Here is a 19,653-nt window from a genome sequence, read left to right as displayed (position 1 = left end):
GTGGTATTCATTACCTTAAGTATTTGCCATTTCTTTGTGTTAGAAACATTCCAATTCTATTATTCTAGTTATTTTTAAATACATAGCAAATTATCATTAACTATAGAAACCCTCCTGTGCTACCATATACGAGCTCTTTTTCATTATATACACTTTTGTACCCATTAACTCTCCCTATTTTATCCCCTGCTCCCCATTATCCTTCCCAGCTACTGGTAATCACCATTCTACTATGTCCGTGAGTTCATTTGTTTTTTAAGCTCTCACATATGAGTGAGAATATGTGACAAATATCTTTCTGTGCCTGACTTATTTTTCTTAACGTAATATCCTATTGTTCGATCCATGTTGTTGTAAACAACAAGATTTCATTCCTTTTTATTGCTGAATAATATTTGTTGTATATATGTGCCATGTACCACATTTTATATCCATTCATCTATTGATGGACCCTTAGGCTGACTCTGTATTTGGCTATTGTGAGTAGTAGTGCTGCAATACATATGGAAATGCAGACATCTCAATATACTGATTTCCTTTCTGTATTAGTCCATTCTCATGCTGCTATAAAAAAACTGCCTGAGACTGGGTAATTTATAAAGAAAAGAGTTTTAATTGACTCACAGTTCTGCAGGGCTTGGGAGGCCTCAGGAAATTTATAATCATGGCAGAAGGGAAAACAAACATGTCCATCTTCACATGGTGACAGGAAGGAGAAGAATGAGAACTGAATAAAGTGGGAAGCCCCTTATAAAACCATAAGATCTTATGAGAACTTACTGTCACAAGAATAGAATAGGGTAAACCACCTACAATTACCCCCCACCAGGTCCCTTCCACAACACATGGGGATTAAAAGAACTACAATTCAAGATGATATTTGGGTGGGGACACAGTCAAACCATATCATTTTGCCCCGATCCCTCCCAAAACTCATGTCCTCACATTTCAAAACACAATCATGCCCTTCCAACAGTCCCCAAAGTCTTAACTCACTACAGCATTAACTCAAAAGTCTAAGTTCAAAGTCTCATCTGAGACAAGGAAAGTCCCTTCTGCCTATGAGCCTGTAAAATCTAAAGCAAGTTAGTTACTTCCTAGATACAATAGTGGTACAGGCATTGAGTAAATACACCCCTTCCAAATGGGAGAAATTAGCCAAAACAAAGGGGTTACAGGCCCCATGCAAGTCTGAAATCCAATAAGGCAGTCATTAAACCTTAAAGTTCCAAAATGACTTCCTTTGACTTCATGTCTCACATCCAGGTCATGCAGATACAAAAGGTAGGCTTCCATGGCCTTGGACAACTCCACCCCTATGGCTTTGCAAGGTAAAGCCCAACCCCTGGCTGCTTTCAGTGGCTGGAATTGAGTGTCTGTGGCTTTACAGGTACATGATGCAAGCTGTCGATGGATCTACCATTTTGGGGTCTGGAGAATGGTGGCCCTCTTCTCACAGTTCTACTAGGCAGTGCCCCAGTGGGGACTCTGTGTAGGGGTTCCAATCCCACATTTTCCTTCCACACTGCCCTATCATAGGTTCTCCATGACAGTTCCACCTCTGCAGCAAAATTCTACCCGGACATCCTGGTGTTTCCATACATACTCCGAAATCTAGGCAAAGTTTCCAAAACCTCAATTCTAGACTACAGTGCACCCTCAGACCCAACACCACATGAAAGCTGCCAAGGTTTGGACCTTGCACCCTCTGAAGCAACAGCCTGAGCTATACTTTTGCCCCTTGTAGCCACAGCTGGAGCAGAAGCAGCTGGAATGCAGGGCTTCATGTCCCAAGGCTACACAGAGCAGGGGAGCCTTGGGCCTGGCCTACAAAACCATTTTTCCCTCCTAGGCCTCTGGGTCTGTGATGGTAGGGGCTGCTGTGAAGGTCTCTGACATGCTCTGGAGACATTTTCCCCATTGTCTTAGAGATTAATATTTGGCTCTGGCTGGGCACGGTGGCTCACGCCTGTAATCCCAGCATTCTGGGAGCCCAAGGGAGGCAGATTATGATGTCAGGAGATCTAGACAATCCCAGCTATCACGGCGAAACCCCATCTCTACTAAAAATACAGAAAGAAAATTAGCTGGGCATGGTGGCACATGCCTGTAGTCCCAGCTACTCAGGAGGCTGAGGCAAGAGAATCCCTTGAACCCAGAAGGCGGAGGCTGCAGTGAGCCAAGATCGTACCACTGCACTCCAGCCTGGGCAACAGACTGTCTCAAAAAAAAAAAGAAAGAAAAAGAAAAAAAAGGAAAAAATTTTGGCTCCTTGTTACGTATGCAAATTTCTGCAGCAGGCTTGAATTTCTCCTGAGAAAATAGGTTTTTCTTTTCTATTGCATCATTAGGCTGAAAATTTACCAAACTTTTATGCTCTACCTCTTCTTGAACACTTTGCCACTTAGAAATTTCTTCTGCCAGATATCTTAAAGCATCATTCTCAAGTTGAAAGTTCCACAAATCTCTAGGGCAGGGAAAAATGCTGCCAGTCTCTCTAATGCAAAACAAGAGTCACCTTTGCTCCAGTTCCCAACAAGTTCCTTATCTCCATCTGAGCCAACTTCAGCCTGGACTTCACTGCCCATATCACTATCAGAATTTTGGTCAAAGCCATTCAACAAGTCGCTAGGAAGTTCCAAACTTTTCCACATCTTCCTATCTTCTTTTGAGCACTCCAAACTGTTCCAACCTCCGCCTGTTATCCAGTTCCAAAGTCACTTCCACATTTTTGGGTATCTTTATAGCAGCACACCACTCTACCAGTACCAATTTACTGCATTAGTACATTCTCACACTACTGAAAGAACTGCCTGAGACTGGGTAATTTAAGAGATTTAATTGACTCACAGTTCCGCAGGGCTGGGGAAGCCTCAGGAAACTTACAGTCATGGTGGAAGGGGAAGCAAACACATCCTTCTTCACATGGCAGCAAGGAAGGAGAAGAATGAGAGCTCAGTGAAGGGGGAAGCTGCTTATAAAACCATCAGATCTCGGCCAGGTGTGGTGGCTAATGCCTGTAATCCCAGCACTTTGGGAGGCCGAGGCAGGCATATCACGAGGTCAGGAGATCCAGACTATCCTGGCTAACATGGTGTAACCCCATCTCTACTAAAAATACAAAAAATTAGCCGGGCATGGTGGTGGGCACCTGTAGTCCCAGCTACTCAGGAGGCTGAGGCAGGAGAATGGTGCAAACCTGGGAGGCGGAGCTTGCAGTGAGTCGAGATCGCGCCACTGCACTCCAGCATGGGTGACAGAGCGAGACTCCAACACAACAACAAAACCCAGCAGCTCTCGTGAGAACTTACTATCATGAGAATAGCATGGAGGAAACTGCCTCCATGATTCAATACCTCCCACTGGATCTCTCTCATGACACATAAAGATTATGGGAACTACAATTCAAGATGAGATGTGGGTGGGGACACAGCCAAACCATATCATTTTCTTTTGAATTTATATCCAGCACTGGGATTGCTGGATCATAAGGTAGTTCTATTTCAGTTTTTTGAGGAACCTACATACTGTTCTCAATAGTGGTTATACTAACTTACATTCAAACAAACAGTGTACGAGGGTTCCCATGCCTCTACATCCTTACCAGCATTCAGTATTACCTGTCTTTGGACATAAGCTATTTTAACTGTTGTGAGATGATATTTCATTGTAGGTTGTATTTGTATTTCTCTGATGATTAGTGATGTTAGGCATTTTTTCATTTACCTGTTTGCCATTTTATATCTTCTTTTGAGAAATAGCTACGTAGATATTTTACCCATTTTTAAAATTTGTTTATTTGGCTTTTTCCTACTGAGTTTTTTAGCTCCTTATATATTCTGGTTGTTAATCCCTTCTTATATGGGTAGTTTGCAAATATTTTCTACCCTTCTGTGGATTGTCTGTACACTTCGTTAATTGCTTCCTTTGCTATGAAGAAGCCTTTTAGCTTGATGTGATCCCATTCGTTCATTTTTATTTGATTGTCTGTGCTTTTGAGGTCTTATTCAAAAAATCGTTGCCCAAATAAATGTCCTGGAGTGTTTCTCATTGTGTTTTTCTAGTAGTTTCATAATTTCAGACCTTAAAGTCTTTATTGGATTTTTTTATATGGTGAGATACACAGTTCTAGTTTCATTCTTCTCGATATGGACATCCAGTTTTCTCAGCACCAGTTTTAAAAGAAACTATCCATTCCTGAGTGTATGTTCTTGGCACCATTGTTGAAAATAATTTGACTACAAATGTGTGTATTTACCTGTGGGTTCTTTATTCTGTTCCATTGATCTATGTGTCTTTTTTCATGCCAACTTATGCTGTTTGGTTCCTATAGCTTTGTAGTATAATTTGAAGTCCAGCTTTGTTCCTTTTGTTTAGGATGGTTTTGGCTGTTCTGGGTCTTTGTGGTTCCATATTAACAAATTTAGAATTTTTCAGCCATTATTTCTTCAAATCTTTTAAATGTTTATACTCTTCAGCCATTCCATTACACATATGATATACTGTTATTTCTCAAAGGCTATGTGGCCCTGTTCATTGTTTTTTCTGCCTCTTTTCCTCTGTAATTCTATCTGGATAGTTTCCATTGTCCTCTCTTCGGTTTCATTACTATCTTAATTTGCAACTGATTATCTGCATTTAAATTTTCTAACTATTGTATTTTTCAGTTCTTGGATTTCTACATGATCTTTTTTATTGTTCCATTTATCTCTTCATTATGTTCATATTTTCTTTTAAATCCTTGACTGCATTTATAACAGCTGTTTTACAGTCATTGTCTGATAGTTCTATTCCCTCTGTAATTTCTGGGTCTCCTTCTATTAACTGATTTTTCTCCTATTTATAGGTCACATTGTCTTGCTTCTTCATATGTTATTTTTACTGGATACTGGATAATATGTATAATACATTGCTGATTTTTTAGAATTTGTTCTGTTCTTATAAAGACTTTTGAACTCTTTCTTCTAATGGGTATTAATTTATTCACAGCTCACCTTGATATTTTTGAGGCTTGTTTGGAAGCTCTGTTATGATGGCTATAGAGTAGTCTTTACTACAGGACTAGTTTACCCTATTCCAAGGGTGTGGTCTTTCTGGGTCTCTACCAAAGCCTACGTGTTTAATGAAAACACTCTACCATAGCAAGTTGAAACTTAAATGTTTCACAGTAATGTGTATAGCCCCAACAGTTTTTCAGTTTACTATTTTTTTCTTTTCCAGGTAATTGTTCTTTGCCCAGTCTCTTGTAGTTACACCCTATTCACATACAGGTTAGTATTTAGCCAAGGCTTAAGGAAACTCTGAGAATCTATTCTGCAAATTATAGCTACTACAATTTTCCCAAACTCTGATCTCTGACAACTGAGCTGAGTGAGGCTGCCCTATTGTACTTTGGCTGCCTCTCCCTATATCAGGTTCTGATAAATGTCACCAGGTAGAAAGCCAAGCTAATCTCATGGCTTACTTTATTTTCCTTCCCTCATATATTGCAGTATAGTGCTATTGTCTAATTTCTTAAAACAGTTATTTCATACAGTTGATCAAGAGTTCTCATTGTTTATATTAGGAGGTTAATTTCAGTACCAGTTACTTCTTTATGGCCAGAAGCAGAAGTAGAATATTACTTTTTAAAAGGGTGTTGTCTCAGAAAATGATTCTCTACCATTTACTTTTTTAAAAGATGGTTTAGGGGTTTCCCCATTAAGTTTCTATTAATATTTGGTTTTCATTTAGAGGCAGAGGGGTAGCCAATCTTTATAAAGCAGGGGTTCCCAACCCCTGGGCCATGGACTGGTACCAGTCCGTGGCCTGTTAGGAACTGGGCCACAGAGCAGGAGGTGAGCAGCAGGCAAGTGAGCATTACCACCTGAGCTCTGCCTCCTGTGAGATCAGCAGTGGCATTTGATTCTCATAGGACTGAGAACCTTATTGTGAATAGCACATGCAAGAGATCTATACTGTGCTCTTCTCATGATAAAGAATTTTGAGTATCATTAAATTTTATAAAACATAATTGCAAGCCATGGCCTTGCCATTTTTAGAATAATAGAATATCATGGCTAAAAGAGCTTCTGGAGATTTAACAGAATGAAAACAGGAAACCATAAACTTAAAACTTAGCATTAGAAATTATATCACATATAAATGGACTAAGCATGACATATTAAAGATAGTAAAAAGTGAATGAAAACCAGATCTCAATTAGGTTGTTTATAACAGATAAACTTTAACTATAAAAACACAAAAAATATTGAAAGTAAACAAGATAAGTGGGGTTATATCATGTAAACACTAACTCCAAAAAAGCTGATGTAAATGTATTAATATCAGATAAATAATACTCTAAGTCAAGAAGCATCAATAAAAAAAGTATCACATAATAATTAAAGGAACAATCCAACAATCCTAAAATTACATAAAACCAATAACATAAACCAAAGCTGACAAAGAAAAATAAAGATATACCCACATGATTGAGATTTTAACACAGCTGTCTAAATAGAAAAAGAGAAAAACCAACAGAGATACAGAATATTTAAATAAGATTAACTTACATTCACTAATTCACATATATCAAACATTACACTCAACAATTACATAATATACATTTTGTTCAAGTGCACATAGAAAATGACTCATATAGATCGCATGTTGAATGATAAATCAAGTCTAAACAAATTTTAACACCCTAGAGGGTATGGTCTTTTATCACAATGGAATCCAAACAGAATTCTGTAATAGAAATATAATTAGAAAATCCCTCAAATGATTGGGATTTAAACAACACATTAAAACAATCTATGGGGCAAAAATAAACACAATGAAAATTAGAAAATATTTCAAACTGAGTTATAATGAAAATCTGACATCTCAAATTTGTATGTCTGCTAATGCAAGTTATTAGAACCTTAAATTCATATATTACAAAAGCATAAAGGTTGAAAATTAATTACCTAAGCTCCATCTTAAAAGCTGGAAAAAGAAATAAATGCCTGAAAATGAACAATTAAGGAAGTATCAGAGAGCATCAGTGAAATAGAAACTGTAGTCTCACAGAGCAAAATAATAAGCAAAACCAAAAGATGGATCTTTGAAAAGATTAATGAAATTAATAAACTTTTAGGAAGATTGATCAAGTAATAAATAGCAAAAACACATTATTTATATCAATAATGAAAAAGGAGGCATTATTTCATATGTATGTATTCTTACAGACATTGATAAAGAGAATAGTATGAAGAACGTTATGCTAATAAATTTGAAACTTTAAATAAAACAGAAAACCTCCTGCAAAATATACATATCAAAACAGAAAACAGAAATAGTGCTATATAAAGATATTGGATCTATAATGTAAAGCCTTCCCACAGAGATGACTCCAGGTCCTGATTGCTACACTGGTGAATTGTTCCAAACATTCATGGAGGAAATAATACCAATGTAGTAACAAACTTGGGAAACACTGTCCAACTCATGTTAGGGGACCAGCCAAATATCGACAAGGACATTATGAGAAAAAATAACTTACAGAATCTCCATCATAAACTGAGATTCAAAAATTCTCAAAAAAAAATAGCAAATATAATCTAACAATATATAAAAGGACCAAGACAGTTTATTCCAGGAATGAAAAGTTGCTTGAAATTTCAAATACCAATCAATATAACATAAAAAACATAAAAAATAATATAATTATATTAGATGCAAATAAAACACGTTATAACATTCAGTATCCATTCATAAATTTTTTTTTAAAAAAAAAGAACTCTCAGCAATGTAAGACTAGGAGAGTACTTTCAGAAAACATCACAATTAATGGTAAAATAATGAATATTTTTATCTGAATTCAGGAACAAAACAAAAATATCTACTATTACTTATCTACTATATTATCCTGGTGATCTTAAAGAAATAAGAAAAAGAAGCAAAAAGAACATATAGTAGACTTCCCATTTCCAGTCTGGCATATAAGGAACTTAGCAGTCTTCACGTCATCCTAACAACAAGTAAAAAGCTGAATAAACTGAAAAGTCAACATTTCTTCTTAGATTCATCAGAGAAGTGAAGTCAACCAACAAATTGTTGCCCCCCAGATTCCAGAGAAAGACAGGCAAAAACAGAGAATCACAGCTTACCAGAGCAGAAACCCAGGTACAGAAACCTCCACAGGAACCAGTGTCAGTAGGAACTTCAGAACTGTAATCTACAAACTGCTGGATGCTCAGGGTGCACAACTCTCAGAGTTAAGAACTCCAAGGATACCCAGTTAAAAGGGGATGGCCACACTTTGGGGAGTTTTACTTACAGAAGTTCTACCAGGTCCTCATAGAGAATGTCAGAGGAAAATCCACATGTGATTCCAGCAGGGGGAGGAGAATAGAAAGCATTTTTAAATACACCACAACATTTTGTTTTTTGTTTTTTGTTTTTTAACAAGTCCTGTCTTCAGGAAAAACGATTTTTCCAGAGCCTAACCTGCTGTTTTATCAGAGCATAACCTACCTAGGGTAAGGGAAATACCCAACTCCAACCCCCTCAAGCCTTCCACTTGGGAGAAGGAAAATACTTAACTCCAGCCCACTCCAGCCATCCTCTCCCACCTAAGAGGGGAAAGTATTGAGAAGCATTTGTGAAATTCACAGTCTGAAGACACAGGCTCACAAAAAACCTGAGATGTAATCATAGGACTATGGAATTCTTACCTTCCCCTCACACATTACCACTACATGACTAAAGTCCTATTTATCACAGTTCCTTTAACCCAGTACTTCATGTCTGCCTTTCAAAAAACAATTACAAGGCATACCAAAAAGCAAAAAACAGTTTAAAGAAACTGGACAGGCTAGGCACAGTGGCTCACACCTGTAATCCCAGCACTTTGAGAGGCCTAGGCAGGCAGATCACCTGAGGTAGAGTTTGAGACCAGCCTGACTAACATGGAGAAACCCCGTCTCTACTAAAAATACAAAAAATTAGCCAGGCATCGTGGTGCATGCCTATAATCCCAGTTATTCAGGAGGCTGACGTAGGAGAATCGGTTGAACCCGGGAGGCGGAGGTTGTGGTGAGCCAAGATTGCACCATTGCACTCCAGCCTAGGCAATAAGAGCGAAATTCCATCTCAAAAAATAAAAGAAACTGAACAAGCATCAGAATCAGAGTCAAATATAGCAGTCCTATGAGGAATGTTTACAATTATTAGAACAAAATTTAAAAATATATAACTAATATGGCTGTTTTAGTAGAAAAAGTAGAGAGTATGCAGAAACAGGTGGATAATGTGAGCAGAGAGACATAAATCTAAGAAATAATCAAAAATAAAGGCTAGAGATTAAAAACACTGTCACAAAAATGAAAAATGCCTTTGCTGGGCTTACTAGTAGACTGAATATGACTAAGAAAAGGATCTGTGAGCTTGAGGACATATCAACAGAAGTCTCCAAAGGAAAATAAGACTGGAAAAAAAAAAAACCAGAGTATTCAATAACTGTGGAACAAATACAAATGGTATAACATGTGTATAATAGGAATACCAGAAGGAAAAGAAAAAGAGAAAGGAAGAGAAACAATATTTGAAGAAATAATTCCTGAAAATTTTCTCAAATTAATGTCAGACACCAAATCACACAGATCCAAGAAGCACAAAGAACACTAAGTATGATAAATGTCCAAAAAAATACACCTAAGCACATCATATTCAAACCTCAGAAAATAAAACATAAAGGAAAAACCTTGAAAGAAGTCCAAGGTTAGGAGAGTGAGTGGGAAACACTTAACCTATAGGGAAGCAAATAAAAGAATTACATATGATTTCTCCTCAGAAACCATGCAAACAAGAATATGGAGTGAAATATTGAAAGTAATGAGAAAAAAACTTAGCATTTTGTACCTGTAAAATTATCCTTCAAAAGTAAAGTAAAAATGAAGACTTTCTCACACAAGTAAAAATTGAGGAAATGTGTTGCCAGGAGATGTTGAAGTTCTTCGGAGAGAAGGAAAATTATACAGTTTAGAAACTCAGATATACATACAAAAAGGAAGAGCATTAATGAAAGAAAACCCTATTTTCTTATTCTTAATTGATCTAGAGATAAGTTTGTTCAAAATAATAGCATCAATATACTTGATTATATATACATATACATTGCATTCATATATATTACATACATGTATAGTTATACATAAGAATATCATTTTTCATACGTATATACTTATGCATATGTGAAGGAATGATAGCAGTAATACAAGGGATGGGATGGAGGAATTCAGAATATTTTGTTATTATAAGGTACCTGCACACCTTGTGATGCAGTACAGTTATTTGAAAGTGGACTTGGATTAATTGTAAATGAATAATGTAAACTCTAGGCCAACCACTTAAAAGAAGTATAAGTGATAGCTTAACAAAATAAGATAAAATGGAATAATATAAATGCTCAATTAAAACCACAAAAGGCAAAAAAAATGCATGGAAAGCAAAAATAAAAATGAGCGACAAGGACAAATAGAAAACAGTACTAAATATGGGTAGATGCTAATCCAACTATATCAATAATCATAAATGTCAGGGGTCTAAATATACCAATTTAAATACAGAGATTGTCAGAATGGGTCAAACAAATAAGACCCAACTATATATTATCTACAAGAAACGCACTTTACATATAAAGATACATATAGATTAAAATAAGAGATGAAGAAAGATAGATATACCATGCTAACATATCAAAATAAGTGAAAGTAGCTATAGTAATAAGACAAAGCAAACTTCAGAGCAAGGACAGTTATCAGGAATAAAAAGAGTATTTCAAAATATTAAAGGGGTCAATATTACCAAAGATATAATGATCCTTACTGTGTATAGACCTAATAACAGAACATCAAAATATATGAGGCAAAAACTGCCAGGAGAAATAGATGAATTCACTACTATAGTTGAAGATTTTAACACCCCTCTATGAAAAGTGAACAAGTTCAGCAGGCAGAAAATCAGTAAGAACATCACTGAACTCAACAACACCATCAATCAACTAGATATAATTGATATCTATAAACTACTTCATCCATCAACAGCAGTTTACACATTCTTCTCAAACTCACATGGAACAGTCACCAAAACAGACCACATTCTGGGCTATAAAACACAACTTAACAACTTGAAAACAATTGAAATCATATGTCTGCTCTCAAACCACAATGGTTTTAAACTAGAAATCAATAACAGAATGATAGCTGGAAAAATCCAAAATACATGAAGATTAAACAACACACTTTTAAATAACACATGTATTAATGAAGAAATCTCAAGAGAAATTTTAAAATATTTTGTACTAAATTGAAATAAAAATACAACTTATCAAACTGTGTGGGATACAGTGAAAGCAGTGCTGAGACGGAAGCATATAGTATCAATTTAAAAGCAATAAGCTGAGCCTCCACTTTAGAAAACTAGAAAAAGAAGAGCAAATTGAGTACAAAGTAAGAGAGAGAAAAAAAGAAATAACAAAAACTAGACCTTAAGTCAACAAAACTGAAAACAGGAAATCAATAAAGAAAGCCAATAAAACCAAAAGCTAATATTTGGAAAGACCAATAAAATAGATAAACTTCTAGTCAGGCTAAAGGAAAAAAAAAAAAAAAAAGAGAAGACACAAATTGGTAATATCAGAAATGAGGGAGGGAACATCATTACAGTTCCCATGGACAATTAGAAATCTTTTTAACAACTCCATAGCCACAAACTTAATAACCTAGATGAAATGAACGAATTCCTTGAAAGACACAATCTGCCATAATTTACACAAGAGAAAAGACACAATCTGCCAAAACTCATGCTGAAAGTCCTTTATCTATTAAAGAAATTAAATCAATAATTAGTAACCTTCCAAAACAAAAGCACCATGCCCAGATTTAAGGAATAAATGATGCCAATTCTATAACATTTCCTTCAGAAGATAGAAGCAGAGGGAATATTTCCTAACTCATTTTATAAGGTCAGCATTATCCTAATATTAAAACTAGACAAAGATATTATAAGAAAATAAAAACCATACATCAATAACTCTCATGAACACAAATGCAAGAATCCTCAAGAAAATATTAGCGACGGGCGGATCACGAGGTCAGGAGATCGAGACCATCCTGGCTAACACGGTGAAACCCCGTCTCTACTAAAAATACAAAAAACTAGCCGGGCGAGGTGGCGGGCGCCTGTAGTCCCAGCTACTCGGGAGGCTGAGGCAGGAGAATGGCGTAAACCCGGGAGGCGGAGCTTGCAGTGAGCTGAGATCCGGCCACTGCACTCCAGCCTGCGCCACAGAGCGAGACTCCGTCTCAAAAAAAAAAAAAAAAAAAAAAAAAAGAAAATATTAGCTAATTGAATCAAATTATGCGTTAATGGAATTATATACCACAATCAAGTGGGATTTATCCCAGTTATGCTAGGCTGGCTCACCATTCAAAACTCAGTTAATGGAATACATCACACATCAACAGGCTAACAAAGAAAAATCATATGATCATATTGATACAGAAAAACATTTGACAAAATTCAATACCCATTCATGGTTAAAAAAAAAAAAACTCTCAGTAAGCTAGGAATAGAGGGAATGTCCTCAACTTGGTAAAGAGCATCTATAAAAAACATTGAGCTAACATCACACTTAATGGTAAGAAACTCAAAGCTTTTTCAGTAAGATTGGAAACAAGGGGAGGTGGTCCCCTCTTACCGTTGTTTTTCAGCATCATACTGGAAGTCCTAGCTAATGCAGTTAAAAAAATAAAATAAATAAAATAAAGGGTATATAGATTGGAATGAAAAAATAAAACTGTCTTTGGTCACAGATGACATTATCATCTGAGTAAAAAATGAGACATAATTGACAAAAACTCCTGGAACCAATAAGTAATTATAGCAAGGTTGCAAAATACAAGGCTAATATACAAAAGTCAACCACTTTCCTATTTATTAGCAAAGACCAAGTGGAATTTGAAATGAAAAGCACATTACCATTCATATTAGCACTGTAAGAAAGGAAACATTACATACAATAAACGTAATACATCTAATAAAATATGTACAAAATCAATGAGGAAAACTATAAAATCATGATAAAAGATATTAAAGTAGAACTAAATAAATTAGAGATATTCCATGTTTACGGATTGAAAGATTCAGTATTGTCAAGATGTCCATTTTTCCCCATTTGATCTATAGATTCAATGCAGTTCCAATCAAAACCGCAGCAAATTGTTTTGAGGGTATCAACAAATTGATTATAAAGTTTATATGAAGAGGCAAAAGACACAGAATAGCCAACTTACTATTGAAGAACAACAACAAAGTCAGAAAACTGACACTATCCAACTTCAAGACTCAATATAAAGCCACAATAATCAGGACTGTGTGATACTGGTAAAAGAAAAAAATCAATGAATGGAACAGAACAGAGAGCTCATAAACAGAACCACATAAATATGGTCAACTGATTTTTGACAAAAAACAAAGGCAATCTAAAGGAGAAAAGATAATCTTTTCAACAAATGATGCTGAAATAAGTGGACATTTGCATGCAAAAATAGGAGTCTAGACACATATCTTATGCTCTTCACAAAAATTAACTCAAAATTGATCATAGATCTAACTGTAAAACACAAAACTATAAAATTTCTGGAGATAACATAGGAGAAAACTTAGATGATCTTGGGTATAGCAATAACTTTTTAGACAGAATACCAAAGGCACAATCCATTAAAGAAATAATTGATAGATAAGACTTTATTAAAATTAAAAACTACTGCTCTAAAAAGGCACTGTTAAGATAACGAGAAAACATGCCACAGTCTGGGAAAAATATTTGCAAAAGACATATCTGATAAAGGAATGTTACCCAAAATATACAAAGAACTCTTAAAACACAACAATAAGAAAACAACAATCCAATTTAAAAAAGGCAAAAGACCTGAACAGACATCACCAAAGATGATACACAGATGCAAGTAAGCATATGAAAAGATGTTCAATATCATATATTATTAGAGATATCACTCTCTAATTAAAAGAATTTTTTAAATGACCTATCACTACATGCCTATCAGAAGGAACAAAATAGAAAATACTGATGATACCAAATGCTGGTGAGGATGTGGAACAACAGGAACACTCATTCATTGTTGATGGAAATGCAAAATAGTACACTACTTAGTATAGGACACTTTGACAGTTTCTTATAAAACTAACATTCTCTAATCTTACAATCTAGTAATCATGTTCTTTAGTTTTTCTCAAATAAAAACTTATGTCCACACAAAAACCTGCACACAAATGGTTATAGCAGCTTCATTCACAATTGCTCAAACTTGGAAACAATCAAGATGTCTTTCAGCAGGTGAGTGGATAAATAAATCGTGGTACAGCCAGACAATGAAACATTATTCTGCACTGAAAATAAATGAGCTACCAAGCTATGAAAAGACATGAAGGAAACTTAAATGCATTTAAGTGAAAAAAAGCCAAACTGATAAAGCTATTATATATTACTGTAATATCCAAACTATCTGGCATTCTAGAAAAAATAAAACTATGAAGACATTAAAAAGATTAATAGTTGTCAGGGATTGGGGGAGGGATGAATACATAGAGTACAGAGGATTTTTTACTGTAGTGAAACTATTCTGTATGATACTGCAATACTACAATGGTGGATAGACATCATTATACATTTGTCAAAACCTATAGAATGTATACCACCAAGAGTGAAGCATAATATAAACTACAAACTCTGGGTGATGATGTCAACATAAGTTTATCTGTTGCAACAAATCTACCACTCTGTTATGAGATGCTGATAATAGGGGAGACTGAGAGGGAGGGACAGGCTATATATATATATATACACACACACACATACATATATATGTACATATATATAGAAACTCTCTGCACTTTGCACTCTATTTTTTGTGAACCTAAAACTGCTATTAAAAATTAAGTTTCTTAATTTTAAAAAGCGTGTAAAGGAGAAAAGAAATAAAATTCACCATTCACAAACAATTTGGTTGTATATTTAGAAATAAATTTAAAGTCTAAAATAAACTGTTAGAATTAATATATTTAGCAAGATCATTAGATATGAGGCTAATATGAAAATATATTTATTTCACATATTTGCAAAAAATAGAAAATAAATTTTAGAAAACAATAAATCTACAAAATATACAGGGTGTTTACACACATCCATTAAAACCCTACAAAATATTACGTTAATAATTTTCTAAAATCCTAAATAGATGGATATATTCTGCTCATACATAGAAACCACAACATTCTTAAAATCTAAATTCTCCCTAAATTGATATATAGATACATTGCAATCCCAATTAAAATCCCAGTAAGTTTTTAATTGACAAGTATATCTAAAATGTATACGTAAACACAAAGGCCCACGATGAGTAAAAAAATTTTGAATAAGAACAAAATTAAAACAGCAGACTACCTTATGAATTTATTGTGAAGCTACACTTAGTAAACAGCTTGCATTGATACAATGGTAACCAATAGACATAGAACAAAATAGAACAAACAGATATCTACTACAAGATTTAAACTCAAAGACATTATGCTGAGTGGAAAAAGTCAAACACGAGAAAAGTGTATACTTTATAATTCCATGTATATGAAGTTCAAGAACAAACAAAATTAATCTATGGTAATAAGAGTGAGAATAGTTATTATCTCTCAGGGGTTATGATTGGGAGGGAGGATGAGGGAGTCTTCTAGGATATGAGAAATGTTCCATATCTTGTTATGGATGTGGATGGTGGTTACACATATAAAAATATGGTGAAATATAAACACATACGAAAATTTAGTGAAAGATACACTTGATTGCATATTTTACCACATGCATATCATACTTCAATGTCCTAAATATATTATACATTATATATAATAATATATATTACATATATATTATACATTATATATTTTTAATATTTTTATATATTATATATTTTTAAATATAACAAAAGGTTGGCTATATATATATATATATATATAAAATATTTTTTTTTTGTTTGAGATGGAGTCTTGCTCTGTCATCCAGGCTGGAGTGCAGTGGCCCAATCTCAGCTCACTGCAAGCCCCGCCTGCTGGGTTCATGCCATTCTCCTGCCTCAGCCTCCCGAGTAGCTGGGACTACAGGCACCTGCCACCACACCTGGCTAATTTTTTGTATTTTTTTAGTAGAGACAGCGTTTCACCATGTTAGCCAGGATGGTCTTGATCTCCTGACCTTGTGATCTGCCCGCCTCGGCCTCCCAAAGTGCTTAGATTACAGGCGTGAGCCACCATGCCCGGCCCAATGTCCCAAATTTTAAAGTAAAGAAGTACTATTCTTTATTCACACAAATCCTTAAATAATATATGTTATATTGTGAAAATGAAAATAAATACCATTTTTTTAAAGTGACTTTCCCACTTGTTGGAGTAAAATGTATAACCTAGCTGGCCTCTCGAGAGTACTTCAGAAATCAACACAACTATTGCCTGAGCCAAAAAGAGATCATCTGACATTTGGCTATGGATAAGCCACGCTCTTCAGAATAGGAACAAAACTGAAATTATAAGATCTCTATGTGTCTGAAAAATATACGTATTTTTGTCTTGGTTCAATAAAAGGGACACACTGTCTGCCTGCTCTAGCTGGAAGTAAAGTGACACCTTCTATGTGACCATCATCTTCCGAAGACAAGTAGCTGGGGAATTAGTAATGAAGCAGTCTAGGAAAGGTACAAAGTTTCTCCAACCTTTAATTTCCAATCATCCAAACATTTACCCTTAGAATAAAACCCAAAATCCTTCATATAGCTTAAAAGGTCCCCCATGTTCTGGAACCCACTTACCTCTGCAGGTATTCTCATCACTCTCTACTCTCTCCCTCATACTACGCAGTCTTATTGCACTGAAATTCTTTCAATTCCCCCAAAGCACCAGCTACTATCTGCTATATTCCTTCTATCTTGTGACCTTCACACATACTCTTCCCTCTGTCTGAAACATTCAACCACTCCATTTCATTCAACTAACTCCTATTCAGTTATAATTTAAAAGTCATTTCCTCAATAATGCCTTCAACAGTCCATTGTAATATTATATTACCTAAATCATGACTTTCATCACACTTTGTTAAAATTACTTTACCATCAATCTTCTCTATCAGACTATAAGCTCTATGAAGCTCAGAAATCTGTCTGTCTTGTTGACTATTATATCCTTATCATCTGGCATAGCCATTGGCATATGGTAGACACTAAACGAAAATATGTGGAATCAATGAAAATGAAGATTTCCAATGCAATAAATCTTACTGGTTCCTTGTAACAATCAAATAATATTTTGTGCACTTAATTTTAATACTATTTTTAATCAATGTTTATTTTCTGTAATTTTTTTCTGCCATAGACTTCAGTTCTTTTTTTTATTATTATTATACTTTAAGTTCTAGGGTACATGTGGATAACGTGCAGGTTTGTTACATATGTATACTTGTGCCATGTTGGCGTGCTGCACCCAGTTCTTTTTAATATAACAAAAGGTTGGCTACGCTTAGAGCACCACAGAAAACATTTCAAAGCAAGTACTGGTAGCAGTAGAGAACCGAGTAAAAAGGGGGAAAAGTATAATGTCAGGTGATAGATCCAGGACACTCTGTAAACTCCCACCACCAGGAAATTCTTCTTCTGGGGTATATACTCCGAACCCTGAAGTTTTGTATAGTTTTTCTTAATAATGGGAGTCTTTCTTTTATTTGAAAAAAAAATGACCTACAAATGAACGATAGATTACAAATTCAATGCAGTCTAGATCAGACCATTAGTCTTTAGAAGAATCATTTCTGTCAGAGTTAAGGTAGTAAATTAAGTAATTACCAGGATTTTGAAAACTTCTATCACAAAATTTTATATCAATTTTAAGCTGTATTCATTTTCAACATTTACATTTTAAGTAAAAAGGGAATAAAAGATAAAAGTATATTTTTGAAAAGGAAAAATGTTGCAGCTACCAAAACAAGATTGAAATATAAATATGTTCCCTTTTCTTATTATTTTAAGGGGGGAATAGAAAAAATGAGAACAAATTATCAACTAAGTATTGTTCTGCAAAAATTTCAAACACTGAACAGTTCTTTTGATTACATAAAGCACAAAGGCTCTTGCAACAACTCCCTAAACAGCTTGATGATGAACTTGATGTTCTTCTTAATCCTCTATTCAAATTTGACAACTGTTAATAATGTCAAAGAGAATCCATCTATAAACTAAATTGGAGGCTGATAATGTTTTATATCTATGAGTTTTGGCTCTATATGAGCATCAAATGTGGGAACATAACTTCTTACTACTAAATGGCAAATCAAGCACATCAACAACGTAGTCCTGAAAATCAGTCAGTTATTAGTATACAAGGAGTGTGTACGTTTATTGGCCTAAATACATACAGAAAAAGATAGTAAAATATATAAACACAGACCAGATACTGAACTAAAGTGAGGAGGAAAATCACTATCAAGATAGGCAGAAACATTTCTTAGGAAGCTGAAATGTGATATTGCTGAACAAACGAAAATAGTGACACCAGTCTAAAAGTGTGCTCTTTAAAAGAGACAGTGTCTCAGAGTGCAAGTTCTGTAAATCATTAGCTATAGCCACAAACCAAAGGGTAATATTTAAAGAAGAGAGCTGCATACCATACCAATAAACTGTCACAAGGATGATAGCATTTGTAGCTGTGCTATCCTTAGAGAGTGCATTTGCCTGGTAACATAGTGCTTTTTACCCATGAAATTATGTTTTCCATACAGATATTTGAAATATATAGGCATTGGCTTTACTGCAATAAATGCCCTTGTGACTCAACCGAAGGAAGAAAAACTGTGGTAACATCTTGAGGTCAGATCAATGATGCATTTAGATCAAAGTGCAGAGAAGAATTCTTAGGTCTTTCCTGAATTTGATGTAAGAATCTTAAAAGGCAAAATAGTTAGTGGCTGAGAAATATTATTCTATGGCTATGTGACAGTTCCATACCTAAAAATCTACCATTTCAATTAGTTCCTAACTCTTTACTTAATGTCTACTCTACTCTCAAACGTCACAAAACTTGCCAAGTTATCCACTGCCAGGTGATTTTTCTCCCTCAAAGCCTTTGTCTTTGTAAGATGTTCTCAAAATCCAAAACTTAAACATATGCAGGTAAAGTAAGCATTTTGATAATTAGGGAGTTTATGTCGAGTGGCTTTTATCAAGGATAACAACAGTAATAAAAATATTAATAATAAGAATGATGGTGATGAGCTCTAAACTTAAAGGAGACTACAAGAAGAGTTGAAATTGCTTAAGAACAATAGCCTTGATTTCATCCTAATTTATAGTTTCCCAAAGAACCCTAGAGTTCTCCTAGATGTAACTAACTGTATCACAATACCAAGTCCTAATCACTCCCATTGCATTCCTAACCAAAACAAAATTTCCAGGAGTAATTATGTGCAGCTTATTATAGCTTCAATTTGTACTATAGAAAGGGAAAGTATTCTATGCTTTCTATTTTAAACTTTTGCGAGGAACTATTGTAAGCCATTGAATAGAATCCCTAATA

General features: G+C 34.9%; 1 protein-coding gene across 49 annotated transcripts in view; it reads right to left on the bottom strand.

Annotated features, from left to right (window-relative positions):
- The window catches only part of SOX6 (SRY-box transcription factor 6), a 658,308-nt gene that overhangs the window by 280,434 nt on the left and 358,221 nt on the right, over positions 1-19,653 (bottom strand). The gene's annotated exons all lie outside the window — the stretch shown is intronic.

This window comes from Macaca fascicularis, chromosome 14 (genome assembly GCF_037993035.2).
Source record: "Macaca fascicularis isolate 582-1 chromosome 14, T2T-MFA8v1.1".
NCBI classification, from domain to species: Eukaryota; Metazoa; Chordata; class Mammalia; order Primates; family Cercopithecidae; genus Macaca; species Macaca fascicularis.
This window is presented reverse-complemented; position numbering and strand designations above follow the sequence as displayed.